Source organism: Myotis davidii, unplaced genomic scaffold (assembly GCF_000327345.1).
Source record: "Myotis davidii unplaced genomic scaffold, ASM32734v1 scaffold745, whole genome shotgun sequence".
Taxonomy (NCBI): Eukaryota; Metazoa; Chordata; class Mammalia; order Chiroptera; family Vespertilionidae; genus Myotis; species Myotis davidii.
Window position 1 is genome coordinate 334718 of NW_006297146.1, and position 567 is coordinate 335284.

Sequence of the window (567 nt, forward strand, 5' to 3'; positions counted from 1 at the left end):
GGCAAGGGCTGGCAACTGAGGACATGGCTGTCTTTTTGAATCGGGAGGGAGCCACAAGCCCCCGACTGCTCTGAACTCCAGTTCCAGAGAAGAATGGTGAGGGAGAGCGAGATAGAAGCATCAATGATGAGTGAGAATCATGGATTCGCCGCCTCCTGCACACCCCACACTGGGTATTGAACCTGCAACCTGGGCATGTGCCCTGATCGGGAATCCAATCATGACCTTCTGGTTCATAGGTCAATACTCAACCACTGAGCCAAGCTGCCTGGGCTTTTTTATTTATTCTTTTTACAGAATTTTTATTTATTGATTTTTTACAGAGAGGAAGTTGTTGGGGTCCAACCCCAGCAGGGCCCAGGGTTCCCCAAGGTGTGGACGGAGTCGGCAAAGAATGAATGACACGGAGACAGCGTTCAGTTGATCAGCAGCCTAGCCAGGATCTCTAGCCAAGTTCTCATGCCATGTTCTCTCGCTAGGTTCTCCAGCCAGGTTCTATGTTTTATTGTCTTGTTACATCTGTATTTATACAGATTTTAATCCTGTCAATTTCTATTCCAAAGGTTA